Here is a 26,097-nt window from a genome sequence, read left to right on the forward strand (position 1 = left end):
ACCCAACAGCAAACTGAGACGCGAATGAGTGACTTGAAAATAAATGAAATGAAAAAAGAAAAGAAAAGAAACGGAGTCATCTACATCGTACACTATAAAGAGCCCTTATTGAAAGTGCTCTCTCGCTTACGGCCATACCACCCTGAGAACGCCCGATCTCGTCCGATCTCGAAAACTAAGCAGGGTCGGGCCTGGTTAGTACCTTGATGGGAGACTGCCTGGAAATACCAGGTGCTGTAAGCTTTTTCACCGTCAAAAGTCTCTACTGCAACTTTTCAAACTCAAAAACACCTTCAACTTGCATTCATTTATTACTACACAGAGACACATGTGACAAAATCAACAAGCAATCAGTCACCTCGACACAAATTCATGCTCAAATCACAGAATTATCCCTACCTTATTTATTTTCCACTTCATTCATTCATTCATTCATTAATTCATTCATTCATTCATTCATTCAAACAATCACTCGCATATTCCATTAAACTACAATTATTATTCTATTTTCTAATTTAGAAACTTTTTTTTACATAAAGTTATTTATTTCGGAGAGTGTATGTTTCTAGAATGGACGGACTTCACGTAGCAGATATCATAGTGACTTTTTTTTTACATAAAGTTATTTATTTCGGAGGGTGTATGTTTCTAGAATGGACGGACTTCACGTAGCAGATATCATAGTCACATTTCTTGATGATACCAATCTCGTGATTATTCTTTTATTCGTGTATTTCGTTATTATTTTTAATTATTTTTCTTACTACTGCTACTACTACTACTATGATTCCTGTCCGTAACAGTCGTAGTAGTAGCATTTGCACTTATAACATGAGCGTCTTAGATGCTCCAACAAACAATTGGATGTTGCAGGTTTGTTCAGATTGTTTACAGTGTTCTTTATTTCTAGATATGTTCTGAAGTTTCCAATTCAAGGAGTTGTGTAAAATCCCCTTTGATAGACTCGTCTAGAAAATGCTGTAAACGCAGAGAGAGAGAGAGAGAGAGAGAGAGAGACAGAGAGAGAGAGAGAGAAGAGAGCGCACGCACTCACGCGCTCTCTCACTCGCTCGCGTTGGATGCCGGCCCCACTCTCCAGTTCAGCTGGTGGCGGTAATGCGTCCAACTCCTGAACAAAGAAGAAGAGAGCAGACATGTGGCTCTTGTAGTTGTTGTGGCATTTAAATTGTTGCTCTGAATTGTTTTTAACGAAGTAATAATTGAAGCAAGAAAAGTATTTGTGGATGAAGTGGTAATAGCCTGTTCAAAGACACCTTACTTTCTCTCGCAGCAATCTGCTGTATGTCAAGTGTTTAATTGATGTGGCATGAAAATAAAGCATGAAGCTAAGATGCAGCGTGCAACGTGCCTGTTTAAATATTTTGTCAAATTAAGCAGAGTAAGATGTCATTAAGTGTTAGTAATCCCAAGAGGTGGAGAGGCGCGTGTGGGTTGCAGGTGGTGAGACAGAAAGTTTGATATGGATGAAGCGGTTGTTCTCTCCACCCAACAGCAAACTGAGACGCGAATGAGTGACTTTAAAATAAATCAAATGAAAAAAGAAAAGAAAAGAAACGGAGTCATCTACATCGTACACTATAAAGAGCCCTTATTGAAAGTGCGCTCTCGCTTATGGCCATACCACCCTGAGAACGCCCGATCTCGTCCGATCTCGGAAGCTAAGCAGGGTCGGGCCTGGTTAGTACTTGCATGGGAGACCGCCTGGGAATACCAGGTGCTGTAAGCTTTTTCACCGTCAAAAGTCTCTACTGCAACTTTTCAAACTCAAAAACACCTTCAACTTGCATTCATTTATTACTACACAGTGATCACACACAGAGACACATGTGACAAAATCAACAAGCAATCAATCACCTCGACACAAATTCATGCTCAAATCACAGAATTATCCCTACCTCATTTATTTTCCACTTCATTCATTCATTCATTCATTCATTCATTCATTCATTCAAACAATCACTCGTATATTCCTTTAAACTACAATTATTATTCTATTTTCTTATAAAGAAACTTTTTTTTACATAAAGTTATTTATTTCGGAGGCTGTATGTTTCTAGAATGGACGGACTTCACGTAGCAGATATCATAGTCACTTTTTTTTACATAAAGTTATTTATTTCGGAGGGTGCATGTTTCTAGAATGGACGGACTTCACGTAGCAGATATCATAGTCACATTTCTTGATGATACCAATCTCGTGATTATTCTTTTATTCGCGTATTTCGTTATTATTTTTAATTATTTTTCTTACTACTGCTACTACTACTACTATGATTCCTGTCCGTAACAGTCGTAGTAGTAGCATTTGCACTTATCACATGAGCGTCTTAGATGCTCCAACAAACAATTGGATGTTGCAGGTTTGTTCAGATTGTGTACAGTGTTCTTTATTTCTAGATATGTTCTGAAGTTTCCAATTCAAGCACTTGTGTAAAATCCCCTTTGATAGACTCGTCTAGCAAATGCTGTTAACGCAGAGAGAGAGAGAGAGAGAGAGAGAGAGAGAGAGAGAGAGAGAGAGAGAGAGAGAGAGAGAGAGAAGAGAGCGCACGCACTCACGCGCTCTCTCACTCGCTCGCGTTGGATGCCGGCCCCACTCTCCAGTTCAGCTGGTGGCGGTAATGCGTCCAACTCCTGAACAAAGATGAAGAGAGCAGACATGTGGCTCTTGTAGTTGTTGCGGCATTTAAATTGTTGCTCTGAATTGTTTTTAACGAAGTAATAATTGAAGCAAGAAAAGTATTTGTGGATGAAGTGGTAAAAGCCTGTTCAAAGACACCTTACTTTCTCTCGCAGCAATCTGCTGTCTTATGTCAAGTGTTTTATTGATGTGGCATGAAAATAAAGCAAGAAGCTAAGATGCAGCGTGCAACGTGCCTGTTTAAATATTTTGTCAAATTAAGCAGAGTAAGATGTCATTAAGTGTTAGTAATCCCAAGAGGTGGAGAGGCGCGTGTGGGTTGCAGGTGGTGAGAAAGATAGTTTGATATGGATGAAGCGGTTGTTCTCTCCACCCAACAGCAAACTGAGACGCGAATGAGTGACTTTAAAATAAATAAAATAAAAATAGAAAAGAAAAGAAACGGAGTCATCTACATCGTACACTATAAAGAGCCCTTATTGAAAACGCTCTCGCGCTTACGGCCATACCACCCTGAGAACGCCCGATCTCGGACGCTAAGAAAGGTCGGGCCTGGTTAGTACTTGGATGGGAGACCTACTGGGAATACCAGGTGCTGTAAGCTTTTTCACCCTCAAAAGTCTCTACTGCAACTTGTCAAACTCACAAACACCTTCAACTTGCATTCATTTATTACTACACAGAGATCACACACAGAGACACATGTGACAAAATCAACAAGCAATCAATCACCTCGACACAAATTCATGCTCAAATCACAGAATTATCCCTACCTTATTTATTTTCCACTTCATTCATTCATTCATTCATTCATTCATTCATTCATTCATTCAAACAATCACTCGCATATTCCTTTAAAATACAATTATTTTTCTATTTTCTTATAAAGAAACTTTTTTTTACATAAAGTTATTTATTTCGGAGGGTGTATGTTTCTAGAATGGACGGACTTCACGTAGCAGATATCATAGTCACATTTCTTGATGATACCAATCTCGTGATTATTCTTTTATTCGTGTATTTCGTTATTATTTTTAATTATTTTTCTTACTACTGCTACTTCTACTACTATGATTCCTGTCCGTAACAGTCGAAGTAGTAGTTTTTGCACTTATAACATGAGCGTCTTAGATGCTCCAACAAACAATTGGATGTTGCAGGTTTGTTCAGATTGTGTACAGTGTTCTTTATTTCTAGATATGTTCTGAAGTTTCCAATTCAAGCACTTGTGTAAAATCCCCTTTTATAGACTCGTCTAGCAAATGCTGTAAACGCAGAGAGAGAGAGAGAGAGAGAGCGCACGCACTCACGCGCTCTCTCACTCGCTCGCGTTGGAAGCCGGCCCCACTCTCCAGTTCAGCTGGTGGCGGTAATGCGTCCAACTCCTGAACAAAGAAGAAGAGAGCAGACATGTGGCTCTTGTAGTTGTTGCGGCATTTAAATTGTTGCTGTGAATGGTTTTTAACGAAGTAATAATTGAAGCAAGAAAAGTATTTGTGGATGAAGTGGTAATAGCCTGTTCAAAGACACCTTACTTTCTCTCGCAGCAATCTGCTGTATGTCAAGTGTTTTATTGATGTGGCATGAAAATAAAGCATGAAGCTAAGATGCAGCGTGCAACGTGCCTGTTTAAATATTTTGTCAAATTTAGCAGAGTAAGATGTCATTAAGTGTTAGTAATCCCAAGAGGTGGAGAGGCGCGTGTGGGTTGTAGGTGGTGATACAGAAAGTTTGATATGGATGAAGCGGTTGTTCTCTCCACCCAACAGCAAACTGAGACGCGAATGAGTGACTTTAAAATAAAAAAAAGCGAAGAAAAGAAACGGAGTCATCTACATCGTACACTATAAAGAGCCCTTATTGAAACTGCTCTCCCGCTTACGGTCATACCACCCTGAGAACGCCCTCTAGTGCGCAGAGGAAGTTGGTTTGGCTACAGTGGGGAGAGACATGCTCTCCCATAGTGTTTGCTTTATTTCTTTTATTTTTTGTTCTAATTCATTTTTTACTAAATTTGGTTATAGTGTATTTTTTTCTTTCTTGCTCCCCAGCAGTTTGACTACCTGGGGAGGCGGTTTTTTTTGTTATTATTTTGGTAGTTTGTTGGATAGTCTTTGCTACAATAACAAAGACAATGGCTGAATACGATAGATAATTCAAAGAATACACAATAATACTTGAAACTGAGAAAATTAAAGGACTGAAAGCAACTGATATTTTGAAGACGGTCGTTGAAATAGTTGGACATGTAAAATTACTTGCTTTAAGACCACGACAACAGGCGGAATACGTGTTAACATTTGCCGATAATGAGTCAATGAAACTAGTAGAAGATGGAATTTTAATCAGTGGAACGCATTGTGAAACCAGACTGCTTGAAAATAATGACATCGTCGTGTCATTTCTGTATCTGCCTGTTTATTTATCAGACAGCATTATAACAGAAAAACTCAGACTGTGGGGTGTCACACCCCTACATCCAATTAGAAGGAGATATTACCCAGGAACAGATATAACCGACGGGACAAGATATGTAAAGGTGCGATTCCCAAAGGAAATCGTGTCCTTGCCATACAGCACTAAATTCATCACAGCAGAGGGTCCACAATATGTCAGAATCATACATGATCGGCAGGTGAAGACTTGATACTGAGATATACTGAAGATACTGAAGATACTGAGTCGGAACATCTGCAAAGCCGGGTGACGGACACAGGGAAAGGCAATGACCGAGTGGCAGAGCAACAGGTCGGAGCAGCGAATATCTACAGAAACGAAAGATGACGACATAGAAAAGGAATCGGCAATGGACGAGGATACAGATCTGGAATTAAAAATGGTAAAAGTAAGAGGAACACTGGATAACAATGGACGGACGACGAGTACAGAACGACGCGGAACTAATTGGGGAAGAAAACTTGGAGACGGATGTGCGGAAGACGACAGACTGGAGAGTAGAAGGAGAAAAAGAATAACGACACTCAATATACAAAAAGTTATAGAAAAACAGAGAGAAAGAAGGGAACTAATGAAAGGACTAAAAAAGAATCTAAGGACTGGCACGTTTGATGGGCTAACGGAAGAAATGTTGGAATAATGACTACTGCATTGTAAGTTAAAGACTACTGATGGAACGCTTTTTTTGTATACCGTAATACAAATAATGACATTTAAAATAGTATCTATCAATGTAAGAGGTTTAAATAATATACAGAAATTTCACACAATAATAACAAATGCTGGAACAGCTGAAATAGTGTGCTTACAGGAGACATATTGGGATGAAGAAAGTGTTAAAAAATGTAGAAACATATGGGATGGAAATATACATTGCAATAACGGGAAGGAAAAACAAGGAAGAGGGGTGGCGGTGTTAATTAAAAGGAACATATGCGAAAAAGAAAGAGTAATTTTTAATGACGATGTGGGGAAAGGTATAGCAATAGACCTAACACAAAATGATAATAAAATAATTCTGTACAACATACATGCACCTAATGAAGAAAAAGAAAAGGTCAGTTTCTTTAGGAAAATAATGACAACAATTGATGGGTGGAAGAATGTTATTTTAATCGGCGATTTCAATATAGCGCTATCTAAATTAGATATTGGAAACGCTATGGTTTTTAAAACAGATAAAGGGCGAGATGAGTTGAAGACATTAATGGAACAGTTTAAATTTGTTGATGTATGGAGGGAACGAAATAGAACGAAAAGGGAATACTCGAGAAGACAAAAAGTGCAAGGTTTAATTAAACAATGTCGGATAGACCTAGTCCTCTGTACAAAGAAGGTAGAAAACATAACAAGGAATGTATTTTATAAAGAAGCAGGATTCAGTGATCATAATTATTTATTCATGGAATTGGATTTTGATGAAGTAGAGAGAGGCCCAGGAATGTGGGTTCTCAACACAAGTATTTTAAATGACAGAGTATATTGTGAGAGAATAAAAGACTTAATTAAATGGAATTTGAAAAATAAATTGTTCTTGGAAGACAAAAGAATATGGTGGGATAACGTAAAATATGAAATTAAAAAATATTCTATAGAACATAGTACACGTACACAAAAAATTAAAAGACGAGAGGAAAAAGAAGTAAGGAAAGAGCTAGAGAAGGAATTAAAAGAATTAGAGGAAACTGGAAATGAGGGAACAATGGGGAAAATAATAGTACTAGAAGACAAGATAAAGCAAATAGAAGAAGAAAAGTGTAGAGGATTAATACTGAGAAGTAAAGTAAGATATGCGGTAGAAGGGGAAAAGAGTACAACTTTTTTTTTAACCTGGAGAAAAACAGACAAAAAGCAAATGTGATCAAAGAGGTGCTAAACAAAAAAGGTGAAGAAGAGAGAGGGAAAGAAAATGTTCTGAAAATAGTGAAAGAATACTATGAGGATATGTTTACAAGTAGAGGAATAAATCAAGAAGATGAAGAATTTTTATTGAGACACATTAAAACAAAAGTAACAGAAGAGAACAAAGAAATGTGTGATCAAGAAATAAGTGAAGAGGAAATAGATATAGCTATAAGTCAACTGAATACAGGGAAACGTCCAGGGACAGATGGACTAACAAATGAATTTCATAAATAATTCAAGCAACAGTTGGTACCAATATTAAAATTAATTTATGAAGAAGTATATAACAAGAAAGAATTAAGTGAAACAATGAAAACTGGCATGATCAAATTAATATATAAGAAAAAAGGAAAGATAGCTGATCTTAAAAATTATAGACCAATATCAATGCTAAACAATGATTTTAAAATTCTAACAAAGATTTTAGCAAACAGACTGAAATATGTATTACCCCAAATTATAACCACTACACAAGCATATGCAGTACAAGGAAGGGACATAGCTGACACACTTTGCAGTATAATAGATACAATAACATATATGAAAGAAAAAGGGAGCGGGGGATACCTAATAAGCCTTGATCTAGAAAAGGCCTTTGACAGGGTTGAACATACTAATATATGCATAACATACTGAGAGAATTTGGTTTTGGAAATAATTTTAGAAGATGGATAAAAATCCTTTATTTTGATGTTTTAACATGTGTGAAATGTAATGGATTTTTAACAGAGTATTTTAAACCCACAAGATCAATTAGACAAGGATGTCCACTGTCGGCTCTATTGTACACTTTGGTAGCCGAACCACGTGGTCTAGCAATGAAAGCTGATGAGGAGATCAAAGGTATATCAATAGAACACAGTGAAAGAACTGAATCAATATACCAGTATGCTGATGATACCACGATTATGGTCGAAGACCTAAAAAGCATTGAAAGGGTATTATTAAATATGTACTGTAGAGGATCAGGAGCAAAAATAAATTTTGAAAAAAGCAAAGGCCTGACAATTGGAATAGCAGATTCCCTACCAGAACAAATCGATTTTAAGCAGGAAGAAGAGATAAAAATCCTAGGGATAGTAATTGGACCAGATGCAAACAGGGCAAATGAAATAACCTGGGAGAGCACTGTAGGAGGAATAGAAAAACGACTAAAATTCTGGGAGAGTCGAAATTTAACAATAAATGGTAAAGTTCTAGTAACAAATGTGTTAATGTTATCCAAAATCTGGTATGTATCGAATGTGACACCATTGCCCTTGAAAGTTTACACAAGAATTAAACAGATTGTTTTAAATTTTTTATGGGGCAAAGGAAGAGTCAAAATAGCATATGACACGCTTATTGGAAGGAGAGAAGAGGGGGGATTAGGGCTTTTAGATCCTTTTATCAGAATGAAAAGTTTGAGAGTGAAAACGGTAAAGAGGTTTTTAGACAAAGAAAATACAGCAATGTGGAAGGAAGTGATGAGGTTTTATCTAAGAAAGAGTGGGGATTTTAATATGGGAGAAAACATTTTATGGATGAAAGCCAAAGGCCACATGGTAAACATGTTACCCTGTTTTTATAGGGAAGTATTAAATGCTTGGGGAGAGTTCCAGAGTAACATTAAAATAGAGCCCATAGGGAGAAAACAATTGTTAGACCAACCACTATTTTTAAATCAGAATATACGGAATGAAAACAACATGATATATTACAAGAAATGGTGGGATGGAGGATTAAGGCAAGTGAAAGACGTTCTATACGAAATAATAGAGGGGTTTTTACCGGTACAGGTGGAAGGGGATGCTATGGTAGAAATCGGTGAAATTGTTAAAAAAGACACAATAAAAAAGCAATATGAACAATTGTTGAATGCTATACCGAAAGACTGGATTAAAAGAATAAATGAACAAGAGCAGATAGAAGGGAAAATAGAATATCCAAAGGTTTTCTTAAAGAAAGAAAAGGGAGAAATGGTGTGCTTTAATGAAGGGAAACTCATTGAATTTTATGGATATTTTAGAGAAATTGCTTTTGTAAAGTCAACTGCGAATAGCTACTGGAAACAAAGATACCAAGCTTTGAATGAGAAGCATATATGGAGAAATGTAAGACTAAAATATATGGAACCTGTTTTAGAGAATTTTAATTACATGCAAAGACATAACTGCTTACTAACAGAAATGAGATTGTGTAAAATTGGATTAGAGGATGATGCGATATGCAGTGTGTGTAACATAACAGTTGAAGGGTGGTTGCATTTATTTTTTTACTTTGAAAAATTAACAAATTTTATGAGTAAAATTGGTAAAGGATAATGGTAAAGGATATGTTAAAAGAGAAATGGAAAGAACAAATGACACAGAAAGATTGGGAAATGTTGTTTCTATTTGGATCATGCACCAGGATCTGTACCACATATTTTTTAAACCTTATAATAGCTGTGGCTAAGTATTCAATATGGATTAGAAGAAATGTTGTAAAACACAAAAGGGTAGAAGTAAACGTCTGGACAATTTTTATGGCAAAGATGCAACAAACAATTGATGCGATGTATCAATATTTTAAAATGAATAACAAATTAGATGATTTTCAGAAAATGGTTGTGAAAGACAATCCTTTTATAAAATGTACATCAAAAGGTTATTAAATACTTATGTAAATTGTAATCAAGCTATGTGCTGTAAATGGATAATATGAAAAGTTTTCAATTAATAAAAAAAAAAAAAAAAAAAAAAAAAAGAACGCCCGATCTCGGAAGCTAAGCAGGGTCGGGCCTGGTTAGTACTTGGATGGGAAACCGCCTGGGAATACCAGGTGCTGTAAGCTTTTTCACCGTCAAAAGTCTCTACTGCAACTTTTCAAACTCAATAACACCTTCAACTTGCATTCATTTATCACTACACAGAGATCACACACAGAGACACATCTGACAAAAACAACAAGCAATCAATCACCTCGACACAAATTCATGCTCAAATCACAGAATTATCCTTACCTTATTTATTTTCCACTTCATTCATTCATTCATTCATTCATTCATTCATTCAAACAATCACTCGCATATTCCTTTAAAATACAATTATTTTTCTATTTTCTTATAAAGAAACTTTTTTTTTACATAAAGTTATTTATTTCGGAGGGTGTATGTTTCTAGAATGGACGGACTTCACGTAGCAGATATGATACTCACTTTTTTTTTACATAAAGTTATTTATTTCGGAGGGTGTATGTTTCTAGAATGGACGGACTTCACGTAGCAGATATCATAGTCACATTTCTTGATGATACCAATCTCGTGATTATTCTTTTATTCGTGTATTTCGTCATTATTTTTAATTATTTTTCTTACTACTGCTACTACTACTACTATGATTCCTGTCCGTAACAGTCGTAGTAGTAGCATTTGCACTTATAACATGAGCGTCTTAGATGCTCCAACAAACAACTGGATGTTGCAGGTTTGTTCAGATTGTGTACAGTGTTCTTTATTTCTAGATATGTTCTGAAGTTTCCAATTCAAGCACTTGTGTAAAATCCCCGTTGAAAGACTCGTCTAGCAAATGCTTTAAACGCAGAGAGAGAGAGAGAGAGAGAGAGAGCGCACGCACTCACGCGCTCTCTCACTCGCTCGCGTTGGAACCCGGCCCCTCTCTCCAGTTCAGCTGGTGGCGGTAATGCGTCCAACTCCTGAACAAAGAAGAAGAGAGCAGACATGTGGCTCTTGTAGTTGTTGCGGCATTTAAATTGTTTCTAACGAAGTAATAATTGAAGCAAGAAAAGTATTTGTGGATGAAGTGGTAATAGCCTGTTCAAAGACACCTTACTTTCTCTCGCAGCAATCTACTGTCTTAGGTCAAGTGTTTTATTGATGTGGCATGAAAATAAAGCAAGAAGCTAAGATGCAGCGTGCAACGTGCCTGTTTAAATATTTTGTCAAATTAAGCAGAGTAAGATGTCATTAAGTGTTAGTAATCCCAAGAGGTGGAGAGGCGCGTGTGGGTTGCAGGTGGTGAGACAGAAAGTTTGATATGGATGAAGCGGTTGTTCTCTCCACCCAACAGCAAACTGAGACGCGAATGAGTGACTTTAAAATAAATCAAATAAAAAAAGAAAAGAAACGGAGTCATCTACATCGTACACTATAAAGAGCCCTTATTGAAAGTGCTCTCTCGCTTACGGCCATACCACCCTGAGAACGCCCGATCTCGTCCGATCTCGGAAGCTAAGCAGGGTCGGGCCTGGTTAGTACTTGGATGGGAGACCGCCTGGGAATACCAGGTGCTGTAAGCTTTTTCACCGTCAAAAGTCTCTACTGCAACTTTTCAAACTCAAAAACACCTTCAACTTGCATTCATTTATTACTACACAGAGATCACACACAGAGACACATGTGACAAAATCAACAAGCAATCAATCACCTCGACACAAATTCATGCTCAAATCACAGAATTATCCCTACCTTATTTATTTTCCACTTCATTCATTCATTCATTCATTCATTCATTCATTCATTCATTCATTCAAACAATCACTCGCATATTCCTTTAAACTACAATTATTATTCTATTTTCTTATGAAGAAACTTTTTTTTACATAAAGTTATTCATTTCGGAGGGTGTATGTTTCTAGAATGGACGGACTTCACGTAGCAGATATCATAGTCACATTTCTTGATGATACCAATCTCGTGATTATTCTTTTATTCGTGTATTTCGTTATTATTTTTAATTATTTTTCTTACTACTGCTACTACTACTACTATGATTCCTGTCCGTAACAGTCGTAGTAGTAGCATTTGCACTTATAACATGAGCGTCTTAGATGCTCCAACAAACAATTGGATGTTGCAGGTTTGTTCAGATTGTGTACAGTGTTCTTTATTTCTAGATATGTTCTGAAGTTTCCAATTCAAGCACTTGTGTAAAATCCCCTTTGATAGACTCGTCTAGCAAATGCCGTAAACGCAGAGAGAGAGAGAGAGAGAGAGAGAGAGCGCACGCACTCACGCGCTCTCTCACTGGCTCGCGTTGGAAGCCGGCCCCTCTCTCCAGTTCAGCTGGTGGCGGTAATGCGTCCAACTCCTGAACAAAGAAGAAGAGAGCAGACATGTGGCTCTTGTAGTTGTTGCGGCATTTAAATTGTTGCTCTGAATTGTTTTTAACGAAGTAATAATTGAAGCAAGAAAAGTATATGTGGATGAAGTGGTAATAGCCTGTTCAAAGACACCTTACTTTCTCTCGCAGCAATCTGCTGTATGTCAAGTGTTTTATTGATGTGGCATGAAAATAAAGCAAGAAGCTAAGATGCAGCGTGCAACGTGCCTGTTTAAATATTTTGTCAAATTAAGCAGAGTAAGATGTCATTAAGTGTTAGTAATCCCAAGAGGTGGAGAGGCGCGTGTGGGTTGCAGGTGGTGAGACAGAAAGTTTGATATGGATGAAGCGGTTGTTCTCTCCACCCAACAGCAAACTGAGACGCGAATGAGTGACTTTAAAATAAATCAAATAAAAAAAGAAAAGAAACGGAGTCATCTACATCGTACACTATAAAGAGCCCTTATTGAAAGTGCTCTCTCGCTTACGGCCATACCACCCTGAGAACGCCCGATCTCGTCCGATCTCGGAAGCTAAGCAGGGTCGGGCCTGGTTAGTACTTGGATGGGAGACCGCCTGGGAATACCAGGTGCTGTAAGCTTTTTCACCGTCAAAAGTCTCTACTGCAACTTTTCAAACTCAAAAACACCTTCAACTTGCATTCATTTATTACTACACAGAGATCACACACAGAGACACATGTGACAAAATCAACAAGCAATCAATCACCTCGACACAAATTCATGCTCAAATCACAGAATTATCCCTACCTTATTTATTTTCCACTTCATTCATTCATTCATTCATTCATTCATTCATTCATTTATTCATTCAAACAATCACTCGCATATTCCTTTAAACTACAATTATTATTCTATTTTCTTATTAAGAAACTTTTTTTTACATAAAGTTATTTATTTCGGAGGGTGTATGTTTCTAGAATGGACGGACTTCACGTAGCAGATATCATAGTCACATTTCTTGATGATACCAATCTCGTGATTATTCTTTTATTCGTGTATTTCGTTATTATTTTTAATTATTTTTCTTACTACTGCTACTACTACTACTATGATTCCTGTCCGTAACAGTCGTAGTAGTAGCATTTGCACTTATAACATGAGCGTCTTAGATGCTCCAACAAACAATTGGATGTTGCAGGTTTGTTCAGATTGTGTACAGTGTTCTTTATTTCTAGATATGTTCTGAAGTTTCCAATTCAAGCACTTGTGTAAAATCCCCTTTGATAGACTCGTCTAGCAAATGCTGTAAACGCAGAGAGAGAGAGAGAGAGAGAGAGAGAGAGAGAGAGAGAGCGCACGCACTCACGCGCTCTCTCACTCGCTCGCGTTGGAAGCCGGCCCCTCTCTCCAGTTCAGCTGGTGGCGGTAATGCGTCCAACTCCTGAACAAAGAAGAAGAGAGCAGACATGTGGCTCTTGTAGTTGTTGCGGCATTTAAATTGTTGCTCTGAATTGTTTTTAACGAAGTAATAATTGAAGCAAGAAAAGTATTTGTGGATGAAGTGGTAATAGCCTGTTCAAAAACACCTTACTTTCTCTCGCAGCAATCTTCTGTCTTATGTCAAGTGTTTTATTGATGTGGCATGAAAATAAAGCAAGAAGCTGAGATGCAGCGTGCAACGTGCCTGTTTAAATATTTTGTCAAATTAAGCAGAGTAAGATGTCATTAAGTGTTAGTAATCCCAAGAGGTGGAGAGGCGCGTGTGGGTTGCAGGTGGTGAGACAGAAAGTTTGATATGGATGAAGCGGTTGTTCTCTCCACCCAACAGCAAACTGAGACGCGAATGAGTGACTTTAAAATAAATCAAATAAAAAAAGAAAAGAAACGGAGTCATCTACATCGTACACTATAAAGAGACCTTATTGAAACTGCTTTCTCGCTTACGGCCATACCACCCTGAGAACGCCCGATCTCGTCCGATCTCGGAAGCTAAGCAGGGTCGGGCCTGGTTAGTACTTGGATGGGAGACCGCCTGGGAATACCAGGTGCTGTAAGCTTTTTCACCGTCAAAAGTCTCTACTGCAACTTTTCAAACTCAAAAACACCTTCAACTTGCATTCATTTATTACTACACAGAGATCACACACAGAGACACATGTGACAAAATCAACAAGCAATCAATCACCTCGACACAAATTCATGCTCAAATCACAGAATTATCCCTACCTTATTTATTTTCCACTTCATTCATTCATTCATTCATTCATTCATTCATTCATTCATTCATTCAAACAATCACTCGCATATTCCTTTAAACTACAATTATTATTCTATTTTCTTATTAAGAAACTTTTTTTTACATAAAGTTATTTATTTCGGAGGGTGTATGTTTCTAGAATGGACGGACTTCACGTAGCAGATATCATAGTCACATTTCTTGATGATACCAATCTCGTGATTATTCTTTTATTCGTGTATTTCGTTATTATTTTTAATTATTTTTCTTACTACTGCTACTACTACTACTATGATTCCTGTCCGTAACAGTCGTAGTAGTAGCATTTGCACTTATCACATGAGCGTCTTAGATGCTCCAACAAACAATTGGATGTTGCAGGTTTGTTCAGATTGTGTACAGTGTTCTTTATTTCTAGATATGTTCTGAAGTTTCCAATTCAAGCACTTGTGTAAAATCCCCTTTGATAGACTCGTCTAGCAAATGCCGTAAACGCAGAGAGAGAGAGAGAGAGAGAGAGAGAGAGAGCGCACGCACTCACGCGCTCTCTCACTGGCTCGCGTTGGAAGCCGGCCCCTCTCTCCAGTTCAGCTGGTGGCGGTAATGCGTCCAACTCCTGAACAAAGAAGAAGAGAGCAGACATGTGGCTCTTGTAGTTGTTGCGGCATTTAAATTGTTGCTCTGAATTGTTTTTAACGAAGTAATAATTGAAGCAAGAAAAGTATATGTGGATGAAGTGGTAATAGCCTGTTCAAAGACACCTTACTTTCTCTCGCAGCAATCTGCTGTATGTCAAGTGTTTTATTGATGTGGCATGAAAATAAAGCAAGAAGCTAAGATGCAGCGTGCAACGTGCCTGTTTAAATATTTTGTCAAATTAAGCAGAGTAAGATGTCATTAAGTGTTAGTAATCCCAAGAGGTGGAGAGGCGCGTGTGGGTTGCAGGTGGTGAGACAGAAAGTTTGATATGGATGAAGCGGTTGTTCTCTCCACCCAACAGCAAACTGAGACGCGAATGAGTGACTTTAAAATAAATCAAATAAAAAAAGAAAAGAAACGGAGTCATCTACATCGTACACTATAAAGAGCCCTTATTGAAAGTGCTCTCTCGCTTACGGCCATACCACCCTGAGAACGCCCGATCTCGTCCGATCTCGGAAGCTAAGCAGGGTCGGGCCTGGTTAGTACTTGGATGGGAGACCGCCTGGGAATACCAGGTGCTGTAAGCTTTTTCACCGTCAAAAGTCTCTACTGCAACTTTTCAAACTCAAAAACACCTTCAACTTGCATTCATTTATTACTACACAGAGATCACACACAGAGACACATGTGACAAAATCAACAAGCAATCAATCACCTCGACACAAATTCATGCTCAAATCACAGAATTATCCCTACCTTATTTATTTTCCACTTCATTCATTCATTCATTCATTCATTCATTCATTCATTCATTCATTCATTCATTCAAACAATCACTCGCATATTCCTTTAAACTACAATTATTATTCTATTTTCTTATTAAGAAACTTTTTTTTACATAAAGTTATTTATTTCGGAGGGTGTATGTTTCTAGAATGGACGGACTTCACGTAGCAGATATCATAGTCACATTTCTTGATGATACCAATCTCGTGATTATTCTTTTATTCGTGTATTTCGTTATTATTTTTAATTATTTTTCTTACTACTGCTACTACTACTACTATGATTCCTGTCCGTAACAGTCGTAGTAGTAGCATTTGCACTTATAACATGAGCGTCTTAGATGCTCCAACAAACAATTGGATGTTGCAGGTTTGTTCAGATTGTGTACAGTGTTCTTTATTTCTAGATATGTTCTGAAGTTTCCAATTCAAGCACTTGTGTAAAATCCCCTTTGATAGACTCGTCTAGCAAATGCTGTAAACGCAGAGAGAGAGAGAGAGAGAGAGAGAGAGAGAGCGCACGCACTCACGCGCTCTCTCACTCGCTCGCGTTGGAAGCCGGCCCCTCTCTCCAGTTCAGCTGGTGGCGGTAATGCGTCCAACTCCTGAACAAAGAAGAAGAGAGCAGACATGTGGCTCTTGTAGTTGTTGCGGCATTTAAATTGTTGCTCTGAATTGTTTTTAACGAAGTAATAATTGAAGCAAGAAAAGTATTTGTGGATGAAGTGGTAATAGCCTGTTCAAAGACACCTTACTTTCTCTCGCAGCAATCTTCTGTCTTATGTCAAGTGTTTTATTGATGTGGCATGAAAATAAAGCAAGAAGCTGAGATGCAGCGTGCAACGTGCCTGTTTAAATATTTTGTCAAATTAAGCAGAGTAAGATGTCATTAAGTGTTAGTAATCCCAAGAGGTGGAGAGGCGCGTGTGGGTTGCAGGTGGTGAGACAGAAAGTTTGATATGGATGAAGCGGTTGTTCTCTCCACCCAACAGCAAACTGAGACGCGAATGAGTGACTTTAAAATAAATCAAATAAAAAAAGAAAAGAAACGGAGTCATCTACATCGTACACTATAAAGAGCCCTTATTGAAAGTGCTCTCTCGCTTACGGCCATACCACCCTGAGAACGCCCGATCTCGTCCGATCTCGGAAGCTAAGCAGGGTCGGGCCTGGTTAGTACTTGGATGGGAGACCGCCTGGGAATACCAGGTGCTGTAAGCTTTTTCACCGTCAAAAGTCTCTACTGCAACTTTTCAAACTCAAAAACACCTTCAACTTGCATTCATTTATTACTACACAGAGATCACACACAGAGACACATGTGACAAAATCAACAAGCAATCAATCACCTCGACACAAATTCATGCTCAAATCACAGAATTATCCCTACCTTATTTATTTTCCACTTCATTCATTCATTCATTCATTCATTCATTCATTCATTCATTCATTCAAACAATCACTCGCATATTCCTTTAAACTACAATTATTATTCTATTTTCTTATTAAGAAACTTTTTTTTACATAAAGTTATTTATTTCGGAGGGTGTATGTTTCTAGAATGGACGGACTTCACGTAGCAGATATCATAGTCACATTTCTTGATGATACCAATCTCGTGATTATTCTTTTATTCGTGTATTTCGTTATTATTTTTAATTATTTTTCTTACTACTGCTACTACTACTACTATGATTCCTGTCCGTAACAGTCGTAGTAGTAGCATTTGCACTTATAACATGAGCGTCTTAGATGCTCCAACAAACAATTGGATGTTGCAGGTTTGTTCAGATTGTGTACAGTGTTCTTTATTTCTAGATATGTTCTGAAGTTTCCAATTCAAGCACTTGTGTAAAATCCCCTTTGATAGACTCGTCTAGCAAATGCTGTAAACGCAGAGAGAGAGAGAGAGAGAGAGAGAGAGAGAGAGCGCGCACGCACTCACGCGCTCTCTCACTCGCTCGCGTTGGAAGCCGGCCCCTCTCTCCAGTTCAGCTGGTGGCGGTAATGCGTCCAACTCCTGAACAAAGAAGAAGAGAGCAGACATGTGGCTCTTGTAGTTGTTGCGGCATTTAAATTGTTGCTCTGAATTGTTTTTAACGAAGTAATAATTGAAGCAAGAAAAGTATATGTGGATGAAGTGGTAATAGCCTGTTCAAAGACACCTTACTTTCTCTCGCAGCAATCTGCTGTATGTCAAGTGTTTTATTGATGTGGCATGAAAATAAAGCAAGAAGCTAAGATGCAGCGTGCAACGTGCCTGTTTAAATATTTTGTCAAATTAAGCAGAGTAAGATGTCATTAAGTGTTAGTAATCCCAAGAGGTGGAGAGGCGCGTGTGGGTTGCAGGTGGTGAGACAGAAAGTTTGATATGGATGAAGCGGTTGTTCTCTCCACCCAACAGCAAACTGAGACGCGAATGAGTGACTTTAAAATAAATCAAATAAAAAAAGAAAAGAAACGGAGTCATCTACATCGTACACTATAAAGAGCCCTTATTGAAAGTGCTCTCTCGCTTACGGCCATACCACCCTGAGAACGCCCGATCTCGTCCGATCTCGGAAGCTAAGCAGGGTCGGGCCTGGTTAGTACTTGGATGGGAGACCGCCTGGGAATACCAGGTGCTGTAAGCTTTTTCACCGTCAAAAGTCTCTACTGCAACTTTTCAAACTCAAAAACACCTTCAACTTGCATTCATTTATTACTACACAGAGATCACACACAGAGACACATGTGACAAAATCAACAAGCAATCAATCACCTCGACACAAATTCATGCTCAAATCACAGAATTATCCCTACCTTATTTATTTTGCACACTTCATTCATTCATTCATTCATTCATTCATTCATTCATTCATTCATTCATTTATTCATTCAAACAATCACTCGCATATTCCTTTAAACTACAATTATTATTCTATTTTCTTATTAAGAAACTTTTTTTTACATAAAGTTATTTATTTCGGAGGGTGTATGTTTCTAGAATGGACGGACTTCACGTAGCAGATATCATAGTCACATTCCTTGATGATACCAATCTCGTGATTATTCTTTTATTCGTGTATTTCGTTATTATTTTTAATTATTTTTCTTACTACTGCTACTACTACTACTATGATTCCTGTCCGTAACAGTCGTAGTAGTAGCATTTGCACTTATAACATGAGCGTCTTAGATGCTCCAACAAACAATTGGATGTTGCAGGTTTCTTCAGATTGTGTACAGTGTTCTTTATTTCTAGATATGTTCTGAAGTTTCCAATTCAAGCACTTGTGTAAAATCCCCTTTGATAGACTCGTCTAGCAAATGCTGTAAACGCAGAGAGAGAGAGAGAGAGAGAGAGAGAGAGAGAGAGCGCACGCACTCACGCGCTCTCTCACTCGCTCGCGTTGGAAGCCGGCCCCTCTCTCCAGTTCAGCTGGTGGCGGTAATGCGTCCAACTCCTGAACAAAGAAGAAGAGAGCAGACATGTGGCTCTTGTAGTTGTTGCGGCATTTAAATTGTTGCTCTGAATTGTTTTTAACGAAGTAATAATTGAAGCAAGAAAAGTATTTGTGGATGAAGTGGTAATAGCCTGTTCAAAAACACCTTACTTTCTCTCGCAGCAATCTTCTGTCTTATGTCAAGTGTTTTATTGATGTGGCATGAAAATAAAGCAAGAAGCTGAGATGCAGCGTGCAACGTGCCTGTTTAAATATTTTGTCAAATTAAGCAGAGTAAGATGTCATTAAGTGTTAGTAATCCCAAGAGGTGGAGAGGCGCGTGTGGGTTGCAGGTGGTGAGACAGAAAGTTTGATATGGATGAAGCGGTTGTTCTCTCCACCCAACAGCAAACTGAGACGCGAATGAGTGACTTTAAAATAAATAAAAGAAAAAAAGAAAAGAAAAGAAACGGAGTCATCTACATCGTACACTATAAAGAGCCCTTATTGAAACTGCTTTCTCGCTTACGGCCATACCACCCTGAGAACGCCCGATCTCGTCCGATCTCGGAAGCTAAGCAGGGTCGGGCCTGGTTAGTACTTGGATGGGAGACCGCCTGGGAATACCAGGTGCTGTAAGCTTTTTCACCGTCAAAAGTCTCTACTGCAACTTTTCAAACTCAAAAACACCTTCAACTTGCATTCATTTATTACTACACAGAGATCACACACAGAGACACATGTGACAAAATCAACAAGCAATCAATCACCTCGACACAAATTCATGCTCAAATCACTGAATTATCCCTACCTTATTTATTTTGCACTTCATTCATTCATTCATTCATTCATTCATTCATTCAAACAATCACTCGCATATTCCTTTAAACTACAATTATTATTCTATTTTCTAATTTAGAAACTTTTTTTTACATAAAGTTATTTATTTCGGAGGGTGTATGTTTCTAGAATGGACGGACTTCACGTAGCAGATATCATAGTCACATTTCTTGATGATACCAATCTCGTGATTATTCTTTTATTCGTGTATTTCGTTATTATTTTTAATTATTTTTCTTACTACTGCTACTACTACTACTATGATTCCTGTCCGTAACAGTCGTAGTAGTAGCATTTGCACTTATCACATGAGCGTCTTAGATGCTCCAACAAACAATTGGATGTTGCAGGTTTGTTCAGATTGTGTACAGTGTTCTTTATTTCTAGATATGTTCTGAAGTTTCCAATTCAAGCACTTGTGTAAAATCCCCTTTGATAGACTCGTCTAGCAAATGCCGTAAACGCAGAGAGAGAGAGAGAGAGAGAGAGAGAGAGAGCGCACGCACTCACGCGCTCTCTCACTGGCTCGCGTTGGAAGCCGGCCCCTCTCTCCAGTTCAGCTGGTGGCGGTAATGCGTCCAACTCCTGAACAAAGAAGAAGAGAGCAGACATGTGGCTCTTGTAGTTGTTGCGGCATTTAAATTGTTGCTCTGAATTGTTTTTAACGAAGTAATAATTGAAGCAAGAAAAGTATATGTGGATGAAGTGGTAATAGCCTGTTCAAAGACACCTTACTTTCTCTCGCAGCAATCTGCTGTATGTCAAGTGTTTTATTGATGTGGCATGAAAATAAAGCAAGAAGCTAAGATGCAGCGTGCAACGTGCCTGTTTAAATATTTTGTCAAATTAAGCAGAGTAAGATGTCATTAAGTGTTAGTAATCCCAAGAGGTGGAGAGGCGCGTGTGGGTTGCAGGTGGTGAGACAGAAAGTTTGATATGGATGAAGCGGTTGTTCTCTCCACCCAACAGCAAACTGAGACGCGAATGAGTGACTTTAAAATAAATCAAATAAAAAAAGAAAAGAAACGGAGTCATCTACATCGTACACTATAAAGAGCCCTTATTGAAAGTGCTCTCTCGCTTACGGCCATACCACCCTGAGAACGCCCGATCTCGTCCGATCTCGGAAGCTAAGCAGGGTCGGGCCTGGTTAGTACTTGGATGGGAGACCGCCTGGGAATACCAGGTGCTGTAAGCTTTTTCACCGTCAAAAGTCTCTACTGCAACTTTTCAAACTCAAAAACACCTTCAACTTGCATTCATTTATTACTACACAGAGATCACACACAGAGACACATGTGACAAAATCAACAAGCAATCAATCACCTCGACACAAATTCATGCTCAAATCACAGAATTATCCCTACCTTATTTATTTTCCACTTCATTCATTCATTCATTCATTCATTCATTCATTCATTCATTCATTCAAACAATCACTCGCATATTCCTTTAAACTACAATTATTATTCTATTTTCTTATTAAGAAACTTTTTTTTACATAAAGTTATTTATTTCGGAGGGTGTATGTTTCTAGAATGGACGGACTTCACGTAGCAGATATCATAGTCACATTTCTTGATGATACCAATCTCGTGATTATTCTTTTATTCGTGTATTTCGTTATTATTTTTAATTATTTTTCTTACTACTGCTACTACTACTACTATGATTCCTGTCCGTAACAGTCGTAGTAGTAGCATTTGCACTTATCACATGAGCGTCTTAGATGCTCCAACAAACAATTGGATGTTGCAGGTTTGTTCAGATTGTGTACAGTGTTCTTTATTTCTAGATATGTTCTGAAGTTTCCAATTCAAGCACTTGTGTAAAATCCCCTTTGATAGACTCGTCTAGCAAATGCTGTAAACGCAGAGAGAGAGAGAGAGAGAGAGAGAGAGAGAGCGCACGCACTCACGCGCTCTCTCACTCGCTCGCGTTGGAAGCCGGCCCCTCTCTCCAGTTCAGCTGGTGGCGGTAATGCGTCCAACTCCTGAACAAAGAAGAAGAGAGCAGACATGTGGCTCTTGTAGTTGTTGCGGCATTTAAATTGTTGCTCTGAATTGTTTTTAACGAAGTAATAATTGAAGCAAGAAAAGTATATGTGGATGAAGTGGTAATAGCCTGTTCAAAGACACCTTACTTTCTCTCGCAGCAATCTGCTGTATGTCAAGTGTTTTATTGATGTGGCATGAAAATAAAGCAAGAAGCTAAGATGCAGCGTGCAACGTGCCTGTTTAAATATTTTGTCAAATTAAGCAGAGTAAGATGTCATTAAGTGTTAGTAATCCCAAGAGGTGGAGAGGCGCGTGTGGGTTGCAGGTGGTGAGACAGAAAGTTTGATATGGATGAAGCGGTTGTTCTCTCCACCCAACAGCAAACTGAGACGCGAATGAGTGACTTTAAAATAAATCAAATAAAAAAAGAAAAGAAACGGAGTCATCTACATCGTACACTATAAAGAGCCCTTATTGAAAGTGCTCTCTCGCTTACGGCCATACCACCCTGAGAACGCCCGATCTCGTCCGATCTCGGAAGCTAAGCAGGGTCGGGCCTGGTTAGTACTTGGATGGGAGACCGCCTGGGAATACCAGGTGCTGTAAGCTTTTTCACCGTCAAAAGTCTCTACTGCAACTTTTCAAACTCAAAAACACCTTCAACTTGCATTCATTTATTACTACACAGAGATCACACACAGAGACACATGTGACAAAATCAACAAGCAATCAATCACCTCGACACAAATTCATGCTCAAATCACAGAATTATCCCTACCTTATTTATTTTCCACTTCATTCATTCATTCATTCATTCATTCATTCATTCATTCATTCATTCATTCAAACAATCACTCGCATATTCCTTTAAACTACAATTATTATTCTATTTTCTTATGAAGAAACTTTTTTTTACATAAAGTTATTTATTTCGGAGGGTGTATGTTTCTAGAATGGACGGACTTCACGTAGCAGATATCATAGTCACATTTCTTGATGATACCAATCTCGTGATTATTCTTTTATTCGTGTATTTCGTTATTATTTTTAATTATTTTTCTTACTACTGCTACTACTACTACTATGATTCCTGTCCGTAACAGTCGTAGTAGTAGCATTTGCACTTATAACATGAGCGTCTTAGATGCTCCAACAAACAATTGGATGTTGCAGGTTTGTTCAGATTGTGTACAGTGTTCTTTATTTCTAGATATGTTCTGAAGTTTCCAATTCAAGCACTTGTGTAAAATCCCCTTTGATAGACTCGTCTAGCAAATGCTGTAAACGCAGAGAGAGAGAGAGAGAGAGAGAGAGAGAGAGCGCACGCACTCACGCGCTCTCTCACTCGCTCGCGTTGGAAGCCGGCCCCTCTCTCCAGTTCAGCTGGTGGCGGTAATGCGTCCAACTCCTGAACAAAGAAGAAGAGAGCAGACATGTGGCTCTTGTAGTTGTTGCGGCATTTAAATTGTTGCTCTGAATTGTTTTTAACGAAGTAATAATTGAAGCAAGAAAAGTATATGTGGATGAAGTGGTAATAGCCTGTTCAAAGACACCTTACTTTCTCTCGCAGCAATCTGCTGTATGTCAAGTGTTTTATTGATGTGGCATGAAAATAAAGCAAGAAGCTAAGATGCAGCGTGCAACGTGCCTGTTTAAATATTTTGTCAAATTAAGCAGAGTAAGATGTCATTAAGTGTTAGTAATCCCAAGAGGTGGAGAGGCGCGTGTGGGTTGCAGGTGGTGAGACAGAAAGTTTGATATGGATGAAGCGGTTGTTCTCTCCACCCAACAGCAAACTGAGACGCGAATGAGTGACTTTAAAATAAATCAAATAAAAAAAGAAAAGAAACGGAGTCATCTACATCGTACACTATAAAGAGCCCTTATTGAAAGTGCTCTCTCGCTTACGGCCATACCACCCTGAGAACGCCCGATCTCGTCCGATCTCGGAAGCTAAGCAGGGTCGGGCCTGGTTAGTACTTGGATGGGAGACCGCCTGGGAATACCAGGTGCTGTAAGCTTTTTCACCGTCAAAAGTCTCTACTGCAACTTTTCAAACTCAAAAACACCTTCAACTTGCATTCATTTATTACTACACAGAGATCACACACAGAGACACATGTGACAAAATCAACAAGCAATCAATCACCTCGACACAAATTCATGCTCAAATCACAGAATTATCCCTACCTTATTTATTTTGCACTTCATTCATTCATTCATTCATTCATTCATTCATTCATTCATTCATTTATTCATTCAAACAATCACTCGCATATTCCTTTAAACTACAATTATTATTCTATTTTCTTATTAAGAAACTTTTTTTTACATAAAGTTATTTATTTCGGAGGGTGTATGTTTCTAGAATGGACGGACTTCACGTAGCAGATATCATAGTCACATTTCTTGATGATACCAATCTCGTGATTATTCTTTTATTCGTGTATTTCGTTATTATTTTTAATTATTTTTCTTACTACTGCTACTACTACTACTATGATTCCTGTCCGTAACAGTCGTAGTAGTAGCATTTGCACTTATCACATGAGCGTCTTAGATGCTCCAACAAACAATTGGATGTTGCAGGTTTGTTCAGATTGTGTACAGTGTTCTTTATTTCTAGATATGTTCTGAAGTTTCCAATTCAAGCACTTGTGTAAAATCCCCTTTGATAGACTCGTCTAGCAAATGCTGTAAACGCAGAGAGAGAGAGAGAGAGAGAGAGAGAGAGAGCGCACGCACTCACGCGCTCTCTCACTCGCTCGCGTTGGAAGCCGGCCCCTCTCTCCAGTTCAGCTGGTGGCGGTAATGCGTCCAACTCCTGAACAAAGAAGAAGAGAGCAGACATGTGGCTCTTGTAGTTGTTGCGGCATTTAAATTGTTGCTCTGAATTGTTTTTAACGAAGTAATAATTGAAGCAAGAAAAGTATTTGTGGATGAAGTGGTAATAGCCTGTTCAAAGACACCTTACTTTCTCTCGCAGCAATCTTCTGTCTTATGTCAAGTGTTTTATTGATGTGGCATGAAAATAAAGCAAGAAGCTGAGATGCAGCGTGCAACGTGCCTGTTTAAATATTTTGTCAAATTAAGCAGAGTAAGATGTCATTAAGTGTTAGTAATCCCAAGAGGTGGAGAGGCGCGTGTGGGTTGCAGGTGGTGAGACAGAAAGTTTGATATGGATGAAGCGGTTGTTCTCTCCACCCAACAGCAAACTGAGACGCGAATGAGTGACTTTAAAATAAATCAAATAAAAAAAGAAAAGAAACGGAGTCATCTACATCGTACACTATAAAGAGCCCTTATTGAAAGTGCTCTCTCGCTTACGGCCATACCACCCTGAGAACGCCCGATCTCGTCCGATCTCGGAAGCTAAGCAGGGTCGGGCCTGGTTAGTACTTGGATGGGAGACCGCCTGGGAATACCAGGTGCTGTAAGCTTTTTCACCGTCAAAAGTCTCTACTGCAACTTTTCAAACTCAAAAACACCTTCAACTTGCATTCATTTATTACTACACAGAGATCACACACAGAGACACATGTGACAAAATCAACAAGCAATCAATCACCTCGACACAAATTCATGCTCAAATCACAGAATTATCCCTACCTTATTTATTTTCCACTTCATTCATTCATTCATTCATTCATTCATTCATTCATTCATTCATTCATTCAAACAATCACTCGCATATTCCTTTAAACTACAATTATTATTCTATTTTCTTATGAAGAAACTTTTTTTTACATAAAGTTATTTATTTCGGAGGGTGTATGTTTCTAGAATGGACGGACTTCACGTAGCAGATATCATAGTCACATTTCTTGATGATACCAATCTCGTGATTATTCTTTTATTCGTGTATTTCGTTATTATTTTTAATTATTTTTCTTACTACTGCTACTACTACTACTATGATTCCTGTCCGTAACAGTCGTAGTAGTAGCATTTGCACTTATAACATGAGCGTCTTAGATGCTCCAACAAACAATTGGATGTTGCAGGTTTGTTCAGATTGTGTACAGTGTTCTTTATTTCTAGATATGTTCTGAAGTTTCCAATTCAAGCACTTGTGTAAAATCCCCTTTGATAGACTCGTCTAGC

General features: G+C 38.3%; 13 non-coding genes and 1 pseudogene across 13 annotated transcripts; all 14 read left to right on the forward strand.

The window, feature by feature from the left end:
- The first annotated feature begins 124 nt into the window (after positions 1–124).
- On the forward strand, positions 125–243 carry LOC131350405 (5S ribosomal RNA). Its single transcript, XR_009204218.1, has one exon. It is a non-coding gene; the product is annotated as a 5S ribosomal RNA (ribosomal RNA).
- Positions 244–1,628: 1,385 nt separating this feature from the next.
- LOC131350376 (5S ribosomal RNA) lies at positions 1,629–1,747 on the forward strand. Its single transcript, XR_009204191.1, has one exon. It is a non-coding gene; the product is annotated as a 5S ribosomal RNA (ribosomal RNA).
- A 1,410-nt stretch (positions 1,748–3,157) lies between these two features.
- Positions 3,158–3,266, forward strand: LOC131350442 (5S ribosomal RNA; annotated as a pseudogene).
- Positions 3,267–11,183: 7,917 nt separating this feature from the next.
- Positions 11,184–11,302, forward strand: LOC131350460 (5S ribosomal RNA). The gene has a single exon (XR_009204244.1). It is a non-coding gene; the product is annotated as a 5S ribosomal RNA (ribosomal RNA).
- Positions 11,303–12,587: 1,285 nt separating this feature from the next.
- Positions 12,588–12,706, forward strand: LOC131350461 (5S ribosomal RNA). The gene has a single exon (XR_009204245.1). It is a non-coding gene; the product is annotated as a 5S ribosomal RNA (ribosomal RNA).
- A 1,300-nt stretch (positions 12,707–14,006) lies between these two features.
- On the forward strand, positions 14,007–14,125 carry LOC131350463 (5S ribosomal RNA). Its single transcript, XR_009204246.1, has one exon. It is a non-coding gene; the product is annotated as a 5S ribosomal RNA (ribosomal RNA).
- A 1,289-nt stretch (positions 14,126–15,414) lies between these two features.
- On the forward strand, positions 15,415–15,533 carry LOC131350464 (5S ribosomal RNA). Its single transcript, XR_009204247.1, has one exon. It is a non-coding gene; the product is annotated as a 5S ribosomal RNA (ribosomal RNA).
- Positions 15,534–16,833: 1,300 nt separating this feature from the next.
- On the forward strand, positions 16,834–16,952 carry LOC131350465 (5S ribosomal RNA). Its single transcript, XR_009204248.1, has one exon. It is a non-coding gene; the product is annotated as a 5S ribosomal RNA (ribosomal RNA).
- A 1,293-nt stretch (positions 16,953–18,245) lies between these two features.
- Positions 18,246–18,364, forward strand: LOC131350466 (5S ribosomal RNA). Its single transcript, XR_009204249.1, has one exon. It is a non-coding gene; the product is annotated as a 5S ribosomal RNA (ribosomal RNA).
- Positions 18,365–19,679: 1,315 nt separating this feature from the next.
- LOC131350467 (5S ribosomal RNA) lies at positions 19,680–19,798 on the forward strand. Its single transcript, XR_009204250.1, has one exon. It is a non-coding gene; the product is annotated as a 5S ribosomal RNA (ribosomal RNA).
- Positions 19,799–21,075: 1,277 nt separating this feature from the next.
- On the forward strand, positions 21,076–21,194 carry LOC131350468 (5S ribosomal RNA). Its single transcript, XR_009204251.1, has one exon. It is a non-coding gene; the product is annotated as a 5S ribosomal RNA (ribosomal RNA).
- A 1,289-nt stretch (positions 21,195–22,483) lies between these two features.
- On the forward strand, positions 22,484–22,602 carry LOC131350469 (5S ribosomal RNA). The gene has a single exon (XR_009204252.1). It is a non-coding gene; the product is annotated as a 5S ribosomal RNA (ribosomal RNA).
- A 1,293-nt stretch (positions 22,603–23,895) lies between these two features.
- LOC131350470 (5S ribosomal RNA) lies at positions 23,896–24,014 on the forward strand. Its single transcript, XR_009204253.1, has one exon. It is a non-coding gene; the product is annotated as a 5S ribosomal RNA (ribosomal RNA).
- Positions 24,015–25,314: 1,300 nt separating this feature from the next.
- Positions 25,315–25,433, forward strand: LOC131350472 (5S ribosomal RNA). The gene has a single exon (XR_009204255.1). It is a non-coding gene; the product is annotated as a 5S ribosomal RNA (ribosomal RNA).
- Positions 25,434–26,097: the final 664 nt, after the last annotated feature.

This window comes from Hemibagrus wyckioides, unplaced genomic scaffold (genome assembly GCF_019097595.1).
Source record: "Hemibagrus wyckioides isolate EC202008001 unplaced genomic scaffold, SWU_Hwy_1.0 Contig35, whole genome shotgun sequence".
Taxonomy (NCBI): domain Eukaryota; kingdom Metazoa; phylum Chordata; class Actinopteri; order Siluriformes; family Bagridae; genus Hemibagrus; species Hemibagrus wyckioides.